Source organism: Rousettus aegyptiacus, unplaced genomic scaffold, assembly GCF_014176215.1.
Source record: "Rousettus aegyptiacus isolate mRouAeg1 unplaced genomic scaffold, mRouAeg1.p scaffold_m13_p_14, whole genome shotgun sequence".
Taxonomy (NCBI): domain Eukaryota; kingdom Metazoa; phylum Chordata; class Mammalia; order Chiroptera; family Pteropodidae; genus Rousettus; species Rousettus aegyptiacus.
The window spans coordinates 15239309-15253096 of NW_023416289.1; the positions used below are offsets into that span (position 1 = coordinate 15239309).

Genomic DNA, 13788 nt, shown 5'->3' on the forward strand with positions numbered 1-13788 from the left:
TCTTTTCATTCCACCTTGGCCAAGCTTTAGTTGTATGACCTTGGACCAGTGACCTAACCACCTGGAGCCACAGTGTCATTATCTGTAAAAAGAAGAAAGGAGTCCTTGCTGAGTTATTTTGAAGATCAGAACTAACGCATGTGGAATTCCCAACAGCCTGCCGGAGGCCCAGAACTTCGGGCTTACTCCTAGAGTCGTTGTCTGTAGCACTGGTGGGTCACCAGCACCCAAAGCCTGCCTTTGGGGGCACCATGTGGATATTTGATGACTGTTAGATTATTATTTGTATAAATTCTAAAATCTTAAAAATGGGAAGTTGGAAGGAGCAGAAATTTTGAATTGAAATCTATTTTTTCAATTGAGAAACATTTTCTCATTTTTAATATTCATGGCATCGAGTAAATTTATTTCTTCCCTCTCTCTCTTTTCATGGAGGTAAATACCACATCTGTTTGCTAAGTGGGCTCTCGAAAACGGCATGTCCTTTCTTTGTTCCTCCTCATTAGGGGTTCACTGCAGAGTCACACACCTGCTTGGTGGACCTGGGCTCTTTGGACAAGCTGTAGCAGAAAGCCTAATAACCAGTCCAGGACTGTTCTTGCCTCTGATAGATGAGGTCAGGCCACACTTGGCATATTTAAAATGTGTTTTTCCTAACTTGCTACCTCATAACAAAGGAAGAGCCAAATCACACTCTCATTAGCTTCAAAGAGAAATACTGATGTTTGTTTTTTTCCTTTTTCTTGCATTGGCAAGAGATTTAGTTTTGCTTAAAGGAAACACAGATGACGCTAATGAGACCGCAGTGTCTTAATTTGCATATTAGATGAGATAAATATTGAGCTAATTAACACCTAGGATGAATTTTCATTGCCTGGGACAATTGTTCTATGGCATAGCAATTCTCTGCTACTTACCCAGGAGCAGAACAGTTTGAAGGGAGAACCACTTCCCTACAAATACTTCAGGCCAGCCAGAAAATCCTCCCAGGAAATGCCATCAGGATTCTTATTTTAATTCATAATAAATCTTGGATCCTCTTTCAAGTGCACCCTGACCCTGTTGGCAAGAGAAACGGACAGATGTCTTCCAGGCAAACCAGAGCAGAGCTGTGCGGGGCTGGTAGGGGGTTGGGCCCGGGGAGGTTGGTCTGTCCCATCTCGGGTTCTGGAAAAGGACTGGAAAGGACGACTTGGGTTGGACAGTTATTTATTCTAGTGGCAAAACCGGCTACATAATTTGCCAGGCCCACTGCAAAATGAAACTTCGAGGTCCCTGATTCAAAAAGTAGTAATATGTTCAAGATGCCAAATGTGGCCCTTGCAAGCAGGGGCACCTGTCCCATTGCACAGGTTATGTGCTTATGAAGCCCACCCCGTTTGTCAAATGTGAACCCGCAGAGAAAAAAGGAAAGGGAAACAATTTTTAAATTAAATAATATTTCATGTTTAGCTCATTTCAATGAATTCAATGAATTTAAGTGAATATAAATGAAATTACAGTAGTCCCCCCTTATCTGCAGGAGATACATTCCAAGACCTCCAGTGGAGGCCTGAAACCACAGATAAACCTGAATCCTGTATCATACTACGTTTTTTTTCCAAAACATACACACCTATGATACAGTTTAATTTATAACTTAGGCACCGTAAAAGATTAACATCAATAAAATAGAACAATTAAAATAGTATACTGTAATAAAAGTTATGTGCATGACATTGGGGTTGTTATTCAGTAAAAACAAGGGTGACTTGAACACAAGCACTGCGATGCCATGACAGCTGATCTGATAACCAAGACGGCTACAAAAGCGACTAATGGGTGGGGAGCACATACGGCGTGGTGCCCTGGGCAGAGGGATGAGTCATGTCCTGGGCCGGACAGTATGGGACGGCACGCGATGGCATGAGATTTCATCACCACGCTGCTCGGAACGGCACACGATCTAAACCGTATGAATTGTTTATTTCTGGAATTTTTTATTTAATATTTACAGACCCCATGTCACTGTGGGTAACTGAAACCATGGAGAGTGAAACCGCGGATAAGGGGCGACCACTTTCGAAAAAGCAGAAGGAGTTCTCGGCACCAGGCCTGCCAGCCCTGGGCTGCCCGCTCCCCTCTTTACACCTGTTTCCGCTTTGGTGATTCTGACCCGGGCGCTTGACTCCCTTTCCTCCCATGCTCCCCAGCACAGCTTCTCCACCATCTCCAGTACATGCTCAACTTTTAACTCCCAAGTCTTATGCTTTGCTCTGCTTTCTGTATTTTAATTGCTTTCTCTCTTGCTCTTAATGAGTGATCAGGGCTATTTCTTTATATTGAGGACCTGCTGGCAAATTCCAAGCTGCGTGTGTGCCTATGAAAGGAACAGGCGAAGCTGGCATTCTCTGGCATGAATAGCTATGGGGAGGCCTGGAGCGGCCATCTATCTAAGGGAAAATACCCACTTAACCAGAAACCTTAATTCAAAGGAAATGTCAAGCACTCAACTACATGCTTTGTGGCAATTGAAGAGAAGACCGGAAGGAGGGCTGTAGAAAATAAGAAACCACAGCCGCCGACGGGGGGAGTTAGCTTACCTAGGTGTGCGAGCCTGCGTGGCAGGGCACACTTGGGTTTAGTGCCCAGCATTGCCCATCAGAATGAACTCCCTAGCGACGCGTAGGCAAGCCTTGAGGCCCACGCATTGTGGGCTGCGTTAAGAGGAGCCGCCGACTTGCCGTCGTCGTGGGGTAGGGAGCTGCGTGTGTGCTGGTGCACACACGGTTTAGGACGGCCTGGAAGAGATGGCCGTTTTCGCCCCGGGCTGTCCTTCCTTTGTTGAGTCAAAACGTTGCCAGTGGGGTGTTTGTTTCTTTGAATTTCTATATTTCTCTACAACCGCCTTGGTGCCCTGCACTCAGCCGGCTGCCAATCTGTGCCTGTTGACTGACTGACAGAGACGTGAGAAGCCATCACAAGAGATTCCTCCCCGAAGGAGTGGGAACAGGGGCCTTCAATTAGCGCCTCTGCTCCTGGCTGGAACTCTTCAGGATGACAAAGGCATCGGGTCGCAAAGGGATGTGGGGAATTGTCCTAGCAGTACCACGGATGTCACACATGTCCCAGACTCTCAGAGACAGCTGAGCTCAATGATAGGAAACGTGGCTGTGCGTCTGTGTCATTTTCATGTGACTCCCGATGCCCTGAAACGCAAGTTTTCTGGCTTAAAGCTATAACAGCCATTGCCCCAAATGCGGACAGGACTTTCAAACCTTACACTACTTAGGTAAAATTGAGCAAGTGTTTGGTGAGTTAAAAAATTGTTTTGTCTACGGCCATGCCACCCAGAACAAGCCGGACCCCATCTGATCTCAGAAGCTAAGCAGAGTAGGACCTGGTTAGTACTTGGATGGGAGACCACCTAGGACGACCAGGTGCTATAGGCGTAAGAAATAAAAAAATAAGGGATTGTAAACTGACAAGGTCCTCGCAGTCTGTGAGGTCAACCAAGGGTTGCATCGCCTAAATAAATAAATAAATATATATATGTATGTATGTATATATATGTGTATATATGTATATATATGTGTATATATACACATATATATACATACATACATATACACATATATATATATATTTTAACGAATGACCTTTAGAATGACAAATTATAGCACATAATAAAGGCAAGCTTCCCACTCTGACCACCCCAAAGCTACTGAAAAAATGATTTGCTTCCCAAAGGGAGGACTGGACATTGGGAAGGTCTGAGAATTCCACAGGTCAGCCATAGGGGTGGTTTAGCAAATGTGTCTTGTGTCTTTGAGTGTGCGCATGTGCGATTCTGTGGGCTGGGTGGGTTTCACCTTGGCACACTGCTTGTCATTCTGAGAATGCCATGCTTCAGGTGTCATGCTCTCAGGTGTCACTGTGGACCATTGTATTAGTCGGTGAGGGCTGGCATCACAAAACTTCACGGACAGGGTGGCTTAAACAGCATACATTTATTTTCTCACAGTTCTGGAGGCTGGAAGTATGAGATCAGGGAGTTAGCAGGGTTGGTTTCTTCTGCAGCCTCTCCGCTTGGCTTGAAGATGACCACCTTATCTGTCCTCACATGACCTTTTCTCTGTGTGTATGTACCTCTGGTGTCTAATCTTCTCTTAAGGACACCAGTCATAGTGAATTAGGGCCGACCCAAGTGACCTTATTTTGATTTAATTACCTCTTTGAAGGTCCTATTTCAAGATTAGGGCTTCCACATATTAATTTTTGGGGATATAGTTCAGCACATAACAATTATAGGCATACCACAGAGATTTTCTGGGTTCTGTTCCAGACCACCGCACTGAAGTGAGTTGTGATCTTTTTGGTGGTGAACGGTCTTGCTTTCAATTTGTAAAAAAAAATGCAACATCTGTGAATGCATGAAAATAAGGCATGCCTATATCAAGTCACTTCCTTTCACATTACCAAGTGCAAATTGACTGAGGTTGGAGATTAATCAAAAGCATTTGAAGAGACTGCAACAAAGATTCACTTAGGGCAGAAGGATGGAGATGTGTTTCTTCCTTCGCCACAGACCTCAGGCCTCCTTCAAGTTACTCCAGCACCCTGCCTCCTCTGTGGGTGCAGTCCCCACAGGGCCTGGCATTAGAGGGTGCAGCCTCTACAAACCTGGACTTCTTCTGCTACTTTCTTGCCAGTGTAAATGCTCAGACTCTCTTTTGCTGAATTTTACTCTTTATTTGGTATTGTTATCAAAATTTTATTAGTGATAGCAGACCAGATATAAGGGGATGAAGGTGAAAACTATAGAGGCTTTGGGGGAAAGTTAGGGTTTGTTAACGTTTTGTTTTGAAATTTTGGTTCTTGATTCATCACCCCTCTGCCTGTCTCCTGCCTCCTCTCTTAAAGGTGCTGCTTCTGCAGGCCGTAAGACCTCTGACAAGTAGAGAAAGGTAGAAGGGCAGCAGGCCTTTGGCCTGAGACCAGGTCACTTGCATTGTAGTTTAGTGCTGCCCATTGGCTGTTGCCAGGAAGCTTGTAATTCACAGTTTCCAGTCAAGAAGGTGGGGGGAGGGCAGAAACCGTCGCCTGCATCCCCCACCAGCTCCGGGGCCATTCCAGGGCCTTCCAGGGTTCCTGCGTGCTGGAAAAAGCCAACCTCCTATGTAGCTAGTTCGCCCAGCAGCGCCAGACTTATCTGTCTAGCATTAGTGCTCTGTCCAGTATGACGTGATGCCTTGCTTCTGAAGGACACTTGGAGTGTCACTTCTTGCCCTTTGCAGTCCCAAATAGCTGTTCTCATTGGTAATTTCTCGCTTTGGTTCAATTCTCCCATAGAGGTGGTAGTTCATGCTTGAAGAAGTTAATGCCTCCGAGAAAAACGCCAGGGAAAGAAAAGCAGGAAATGCAACCCTCTTGCCCGCCACGTCTCCCCACTCCCCTTGCTTCACTATTGCTCTCACTTTAAGACCCCCTCACCCATCTTCTGAGAGGCCCTGAACTATCCAGGTGCAGAGATCTCTGAGCACCACTGAGCTCCTCAGCAGCACCTCCAGGACAGACCTGTTTACCTTGTGCAGACACTTTTGGGACAGAGCCTTCAGCCTTGAACCTGACCTTCAGAACCCGACATGGAGCTAGGCACACACATTCCCTCAATAAGTATGTGTCAAATGAGCAGGGTAAAATGAACATCTAATAACAGATCTTCTCCCCCTCCCAAACCTGCTCAGGTGTGACTTCTTTGTGACTTCTTTAGGGATGCCCCCTCTAACTAGAAAGTTCATTCATGCCTCTATATAGCCTTGCGTGTTTGTGTAACTTTTATATGCATATTATGTAGTAATTAGATTTAGTTGCTTACGTCTCATTCTCTCCCTACCCTACCAGAATATGACCCATTCTTCTTGGTATTCCCCAAACCTAGAGCTAAGTGTGCCCCCTTAAAGGCACCATGACATGACTGTTGGAGTGAGTTGTACTTAACTAGGAAGAGAAATGATCGTGTCACTTAAAGTAGGCTGGATCTGGCTTTGGCTAACTGAGAAGCAATTACTTAATTTATTCTCTCATTATTTATGTTATGTCATGTTGAGACATAATGCAGGTTTTATGTCGAGACATAATTCTGGGCATTACCAATGAAATAAATTTATATTGGCAACTTTCAAAGAGGTTACCTCTCTACACCCCATTTGAGTAGGATCGGGAGTCATGTCTGGTTTGTTCACTGCTCAGTTCCCAGTGCCTAGATCAGTGACTGGCACACAAGACGCTCCACAGTATTTGTAGAATAAATGAATGAACAGCATATAAGTTAGTTACCATTGTTCCGTTTTATGGAGAAGTTAAATCACTTGCCAAAGGCCGTCCAGCTATTGCTCGGCAGAACCATGATTCAAATCTGGTCTGTTGACTTCAGTGGGCAAGGTATCTCTGCATCTCCCCTGCTGTCTCTTAGTTTCGAATGATGATAGTGTCTCCATTGTTATCAACTGAGATCACAGATGCTCCCATATGAAATGGACCATGAGTGTGACCCAGAAAAAGTTCTAGGTAGGCCCGGAGGAAGTGTGGATTGTGACGGTGATGATGATGATGATTGATGATGAAGTTTTTCTGAATCTGTCAGAGGAGTGCTCAAAGAGAAGGTGATAATTTGCTCGGCCTGCTAGAATTAGGGATCTGTAAACGGCATGATGGTCAGCAAAGAGACCTGAGTGCAGGACCTGGAGGAGGGGCACTTTGGCTTGACCATTCCTTGTGTGCCTGAGGAATTAAGGAAACTTACACCAAGTACCTAGACTGGGCTTGGAATCCTGGAATGGACAAAGCATGTTCTGTACCCTCAAATAACTCATGATCTCAGGGAAATACGATCAGCTTCACAATTTGGTCATGTGGTGGAATGATGATCACCATACACCCTGTCGTATGGGGTCGTTTAGCAGTGCTGTGGTGGTGTTTATTGTCTAGATATGTCTCTGGGAGAAAGTCCCAAGTTTGAGGATGTTTATTGGCCCAGGTCTGAAGAATGGAGCCTTCGTTTCTCACCATCTCTAAATAAGTGGGAACTCAGCTCCTCCTGTTAACCCTGAGCTAGGAGAAATTAAAGCTCTTGATCTGCAATAGATCAACTTTTAAAGTCACAGCGTGAGGTGTTTCTGTGCTTCGTTGTTGTTTTTTTAAAACGTTTGCATTATTGGCTGGAATGGTAGGTACTTCATTTAAGACACATGGGAAATACCTCTTGATTTATGCCATGGAGGGTCCAATTTGTAAGATAAATAAGAGATGCTCTTTGGGGATCATGACAATGACATTGTTGTGGAATATTTATGCTAATGAATAGCTCAAGTGATCACTCCTGTGCTGATGGCTCAGGAGTGGCTGTCAGCTTGAGGAGCAGGTTATGATGTCAGACTCTTCTATGTTGATGTTCCCTGGCCTTTTAGGAAAAGTCATGAGAGAGAATAACCTCTCACTTATTATCCCAGTTATAGACCTGCTGTTTTCATCATTTTAACATTTAATCCCACGCAACCAACCGTAGAAGGAGCCTGGATTATTCTTGTTCTACAAGAAGAGGAACTAGAAGCTCAGCGAGCTCAAGTGAGTTGCCTGAGGTCACATGGCTAGTGAGAGGCGCAGTTTGATTTATCTAGTTGGTGTCTCTTGCCTCTGTGATGCATTTTCCTGGTAGGCTTAGAATTCGACTCATTGCTTTTCAAGATGGCTTGTCTGTGTGTGTTTTCTGTGACAGCTGGAAAGATGAAGGATTGAGAAAGAGTTGGATCTGATCTGATGAATGAGAAGGGGCCTCCTGTAAGCCTCTCATCCCCTCCCTATGCAGACCTGATTTGTAAAGACCCCTCAGGAACCCTAATAGCAGGGCGCGGCGGATAGAACAGAACAGTTACTGTGTACTAACGGTTATCCTAGGGACCCTATATGGGCTCATTTTTTTAACTTGCAGAACAACCCTATGTGGTAGATACTATTACTCTCGTTCTACAGAGGATGAAATGAAGACATATCGATGATAAATGAGTTACCCAATATCAGTTGACAACCAGGAGACAGGGCAGGAATTTGAAACCACTAGCGTGTAACTCCGAGATCCATACTTTTTCTATTAGTTCTCCGTGTCTCTTAGTTGGGGGCCAGTGGGAGAGTGAAGAAACATCCTGAGGGCTTGGGAGTAAGCGAGGGTGTAGTGTTTGGGTGGGGACAGCATGTGGAGGAGGCCACCTTACGTGAGGGAGTCGGGGTACACACCGGAGGCGGGGCTTCGGGGAGGGCGGAGCCGGCTTCGGCAGTGCCGGTCTGTGGTGAGCACTCTTGTCATTGCCCAATTTGGGGTGAGGGCAAACTTCAGATTTGGAGAAGAGGGTAAAGAGGCCCTCTCACTCTTTGTACGGGGCCTTAAGAAAGATCGAGCCGAAGGTTAATGGGTGGGCATCCTCTCTTTGAGATTCGCATGCACCTCATAGATGAAATAAAGATGCAGTAGCCATCGTTTTTTGATAGTCTCCTCTCCTCACACTCTCTGCTGACCTCCCAATGCCTTGAGACAGGTGGTAGTGGTGAGGGTGGGGGTCATTTTGTTTTATGATGGTTTACAGCAAAGCCAAGTTTGGCTAGAAAGAGACGCATCGACTTCACTTTGAAAAGTTCAGCTGAGGAAGTAGGAATGTCTATTTTACATTCTGCTATCAGTAATACTTGGAACAAAGTGATCACTGTCAAGATTGTAGTTAATTATAGAAAGGAGAAGTTTAATAGTGTTCCACAGACCGGCTCATTTCTCTGTCGAGGAGACATTTAATAGTGTTACACAGTCCTACCTCTGCACTGTGGGCTTTTGATAGCAAGCGTGAAGTTTTTTCGGCTAGTAACATAGGTTTAAAAATGCATAGAGTTGAGGTAAAAGTGGAGGTTTGCCCCAGAGCTCATGTTGGAGCCACAGTTCCTGAGGTTCGCCTATAAACACTAGGACCTCACAGGTTGGGCTTAGCATAATCCAGAAGCTAATAAGCAAACTTTAAGAGTTAGGAACATGGTTCCGGAGGCCAGGGTGGACAGCTCAGTGCACGTAGATCACAGGCAACAGGAGTCTCAGGGGCATCTGTTCATTCATTCAAAGTATATTTATCGAGGGCCTGCTGTAGAAAGGATAAAGGTAAACTCGTCACCCTCTAAGAGCCCACATTCGGGAGCTGGTGATCCGGGCCAGAAATGAACTGCAGCCTCTCCCCTAAGTGGGTCGCAGATTATCAGTCATTCTTTAGGGCAGTACTTTTCAAATGGGGGTCTTATTAAAATGCAGATTCTGGTTCAGTAAGTCTGGGTGGGGCCCAAGATTCTGCATTTCATCAAGTCCCAGATGCCCCTGACGCTGCTAATTCTCGCCCTCACCATTCCCAGCGAGGCAGGCTCAAAGCCCACCATATTTTCTAGTTGGTCTATTTATTTCAGTGTGTGGAGTAACATGAATCAAGTTCTCCTTCCAGAGCATGAACTTCAGCATAGTCAGTAAAGCCATTCATCATCTTAAGGAAGAGGCTAGAGATAAAGTTCCCCTCCATGTAGATAGAGACCTCAAGAGGCCCAGTCATCTGAATCTTAGAGTCAAGGCTCCTTTTTCTGGAGTAGAGCAGATTGCATGAATAGACCTCACTGCACTTTGATACTCTGCTTTGGCTGGATTTTGGAGGCTGCCCCTAATTGTCTGGAATTTGAACGTGGTCCAAATTTTTGACACTTTTATCACTTTGAATTTTCAGGAGCAGCCCTCAATCCACAATTTGTTCTTTTTGTCACAGTGGGAAAAAAAAATACACACACACTCACACACTCACTTGTAGGTCATGAGTGTGTGTTATTACATAGGGGGTCCCCGGCCCCCAGGCCGTGGACCAGTACCAGTCTGTGGCCTGTTAGGAACCCGGCCACCCTGCAGGAGGTGAGCGGCAGGCTAGCGGGAGAAGTTTCATCTGTATTTGCAGCTGCTCCCCAGCACCACCGCCTCAGCCCCACCTCAGATCATCAGACGTTAGGTTCTTATGGGAGCACCAGTCCCTGGTGCCACAAAGGTTGGGGACCACTGTTTTTACAGACATACACACATATGCACCATCATTTTTGGTTAGAATTTTTAGGTCAACCCACAGCCTGCCAGTTAGACGCCAGGATTTAAGCAGTGTCCAAACATCTGGCTTAGGGAGGCTCGACTCCACGCTTGGGCTCAGGGCTCAGTTGTCGCTTCACTATAACCAACACGAAAAACCTGTGAGGGTGAGGATGTCAGAGCGGGGAACTGAAGAAGAGTGGCCTCTGAAAATTGGAAACCCACCTACAGTGGGAGGCCATCTCGTCAGCACCCCTGGTAAATGCTGTAAAGTGAGGGGTTACAGTCTGAATCAGTGTGGGGAGAGAAGCATTGGAGCGCACAGCAGGCTCTCGAGAAAGGGTATTATGTTTGGAAATGAGGGCTTGATGCAGGACGAGGAGCAGAAACTGCAGGCCTTTTCTGTTTGGCCAGGTATCCGCAGCTTCTGCTCACAAAGGCGTTTCTGCAGGGATGAAATGTCATCAGGGAGAAGGGACCGACACACAGCCAGCCAGCAGAGGCAGCTGAGATTCCAGAGACAAAGCAATGCAGTCTTGGGTAAATGCGACTTACGCTACAATATGAGTTACAAAGAGTGTAATCGTTTAATCATCCGGGGCCCTTAAACATTTCACTTTTTGCTGTTCCCTTCATTCTAGCACATTATCTGCCCACCTGTCGCCCTGCCAAGTGGGTTTGTAACCAAGTTAATGATGCCATTATCCAACTCACTGCAAAAAGAGGGGAAATTTAACCTGGGACAAGGAGCAAAGAAAGAAGTAAAAAAGATATTGTTAACTGAACTTTTTTTTGTTCCGAGTTTGGAGAAAATGGAGTTGGCCCTTCTGCAGCAGAGTGCAAAACGCCATCTTCTGCTTTTCTCCGGTGCACGTAGTAACAGGACCGCACGTGTTTGCTGGAAACTACGGGACTCTTAATTAAAGGGCCATAGATCTTTAGATTTCCACAGGATTAAATTAATTGTCACGCATTGTGCCACCAGCACAAAGTAGTGTTTAACTTACTGTCCTCGCGTTTCTTTGAAAACTCACCCAGCAGTTCCAGCTTCAGGCTTTTGCTTTTTGTGGTTGCTGAAAACTCTAAAATGAAAAACCAGTTTTTTTTCCTCTTTCTTTTTTTGTTTGTTAAGAACAAATCTAATAAAATCCCTAAATGTTCCAGGATGCCTACACAATATTTTTAAGTTGTTTGCCGATAAAGGTTTTATAGCCCCCCAAAATGGGATAAATACCAGCTGTCTTCATTAATTAACCTGCTAAATTTCGGGAAAAGGTCATGGTCTCTTAAGAGAGGCATACCTACCATTGGTTACCAAGCCTGAGGACACTTTCATAATGACATATCAGTAGTGATTGGTGGCAGTTTGCTGGAGCCTGTGCTTACTCGGTTGTTCAGGCATTTGATGTCTGTCAAGACTCGCCGCCGGAAGCCGTGGCGAGCGCAGCACAAGAGTGATCGCTAAGAAGACGCAGCTTCTGCCTGCTTGGCGTTTACAGTCTAACATGTGGGACAGACACTAACTGAAGGATCAAGTAGAGGGATATAAGATGACAGCCATGGCGAATGTTCCGAAGGAGGGCAACACGCTGCTGTCAGAGCTAATGGCGAGAAGTGACCGGGCTAGGGAGGACCGAGGACGCTTCTGGGAGAAAGGAGGCTAAAATTTCCATCTGCTAAAGATAATTCCTAGTTCCTTCTGTGTTTCTGAAGCCTCCTCTACTCTGGCCTTCACCGTAGAGAAGTCAGACGGAGATTACTGACCCCTTGTCACAGACGGGGACACTGAGGCATGGGGGGGCTGAGAGCAGACCACCAAGGCGAGCCCAGTCTCTGGTGTGCCCTGAGGTTTTGTGCCCTCCCTGGTATCAGTCACGGTGATTGTGAAGACCGTGTTTGTGTCTGCTTGTTTCTGGGGTATGTTTTATATATTTGGTTTGATGAGACTTAACAGTGACTAGCCTCTAAGAAGTGGGTGATCCTCAGAGTCACTGAAATGAAATATTTTTCAGCTGGCCTCCTCAAATTGTATTCTGTCTGTGGATTAGTCTCCACTGTGGTCCTCTGCTTTCTCCTCCTATATCGTTAGCTCCCCTCTGTCCGTAGCTTCCAGAGGTGGGACCTGGATGCCTCCCGAGGGGCTCCTCCCCAATCTTTGGACAGCTGCACACATTAGCGAGATCTCCAGAGCAAGCTGGTAAGTTCTGGCAGTGTCTTCCCCTCTGGGGCGAGACTCAGTGGCAGTGAGGTGGGAGAGCACCTGAGTGCTGACAGTCGCCTCTCCCAGGGCCCTGGGTGGCGGAGGAGGGAAAGCGTTTGGGACCTTCCGAAATCCAACACCGGCATAGAACAGCACAGGAAATCCGCTCGAAAACACGCATTGTTAGTTGGTTGGTTCAGGAATGCGACGCCACCCTCCCCCACTCCCCATCAAGACTCGACCTATAAACCAAGGGGACCCGTGCGTGCCGTCCTGGGTGTACCCGACAAATGAAATAGGTGTGCCCGCTGCCCATCCCCCAGCACTATATATTTCCACTCGGTATTTCCGCATGAACTTCATAAAATAGTGGACTGCGCATTCGACGAAGGAGGCCTTGCGGGGCCCAAGGATGACCGCATCTGTGCCCCTCACCCTGTGGGACTTGCTGCAGTGGCTGGAGCGAGTCGTTTGCCGCCCACTCTTCTGCGCCACCAGCTTGCTTTGATGTTCTGCTTTTAGGATCAATCACTCGCTCTCCTGCAAATTACAACTAGGAGTCTGAAGAGCTATGAGCTCCTTTACTTTTCCAGGAGGTTATTGTTATAGATGCTCCCTGCCCTGAGAAACGCACTGTTTCAAGCGGCTATGGGTGGCGTGCAGGCCTGGCCATGGCCGTCTCCCAGGTCGCCCATTGCATACCACAGGGGGCAGGCTCAGCTCAGGGGGTATGATCAGATCAGGAGAGCTGGGAATTCACACAGCAAAGCCTCTGCTCCTGGAAGGAGAACCCCTTTGGCCTTGAATAGGGAAAGCAATGAAACAGGAAAAATATCTCAGGAAGAAAATGTTCTCTTCCCTATATACACCTCGAACTCTGATGGCTTCCTACCCCATCTGGAAATATCCGTGGCTCTCAAGGAATGAGAAAACAAAAACCCCACTCTACTCCAGGGAGCTCGATTTAGCCTCCAACTTGTCAGGCCTTTCCTAAGCTCTGCATGTGAAAGAACAGTATCCTATTGCCTGCTCCATGCCACACGTCACATACAGTGTCTCAGATGCTCGTGGAGAGCCCGACACACGGATTCGATTGTGCCCATTTGGCAAATGAAAGAAGCCAAACAATTAGGAAGAAACTAGGAAAATTAGAACCCTGGATTTGCCTACCGAGAAAGCCCTTTTCTTTTTCGTGAATCAAGTCATCTCCTTAGGAGGCAGTGCTTTGTGCGAAGGCCTGAGGATGGCTCGGGGAAGTGGCAGTGTTAAAAGGCTCAGATGCAGGCATCTGTCATTTGTGCTGCTGTAGATGTTCAGTGCAGAAAAACAGGTAAGACTAACGGCCACGAAAACAGGTAGAGGCTTCTTGGTGGTGATATTCGAATTCAGATGTGAAAAAAGGACCTCCATACCCACTGGCAGATACGTGCTATAGACTGTTTATATCCTCTCCAAATTCATATAT

General features: G+C 46.4%; 1 long non-coding RNA gene and 1 pseudogene across 4 annotated transcripts in view; both read left to right on the forward strand.

Annotated features, from left to right (window-relative positions):
* The window catches only part of LOC107519736, a 399180-nt gene that overhangs the window by 250980 nt on the left and 134412 nt on the right, over nt 1-13788 (forward strand). The window lies entirely within an intron of this gene.
* Nucleotides 3313-3431, forward strand: LOC118611777 (annotated as a pseudogene).